Below are 526 nucleotides of genomic sequence, written 5' to 3'. Positions count from 1 at the left end.
AATCTTTGTGGATCGGAGAGACAAGAACACATGAAAACAAACAGACTTTCCAAATGATCTGTGACGTTGAGCCTTGCATCTAAGATTTTTGAGTTCATCTTGATCATGTTGCTGTTTAGTTTATTCTTCAAGGAATATATATATATATATATATTAGTGGATATCAGAAGGGAATATTTTTCACAAATGTCTTGATTGTGAGTGATTAAGCGAGGGACTCCCATGGTGCTAAAACAAAGATGAAGGGTTTCAAATGGAGACACAGCCAGCGTGTGAACAGCAGGCTGCATCAACAGCTCTAGTCCTATGGAACTACAACATTGCCTTAGAACCAAATGTAAGTAATGGCAGGCTGCTCCTGAGCTGCTGCACAGGTGCATCAGTGGAGTGTTTCAAAGGTATTTTTTTATGTGTTTGGAGACACTGAGTGGTTTTGTTGTAGACGTGGGAGGTGTCCTCCATGTGTAAGATAAGAGTGTGTAATTACTGTAGGTGCTTATCTTACTTTGACGACCTCCCAAAGTGG

This window comes from Oryzias melastigma, linkage group LG1 (genome assembly GCF_002922805.2).
Source record: "Oryzias melastigma strain HK-1 linkage group LG1, ASM292280v2, whole genome shotgun sequence".
Classification (NCBI taxonomy): Eukaryota; Metazoa; Chordata; class Actinopteri; order Beloniformes; family Adrianichthyidae; genus Oryzias; species Oryzias melastigma.
Note: the sequence above shows the minus strand (reverse complement) of the source record.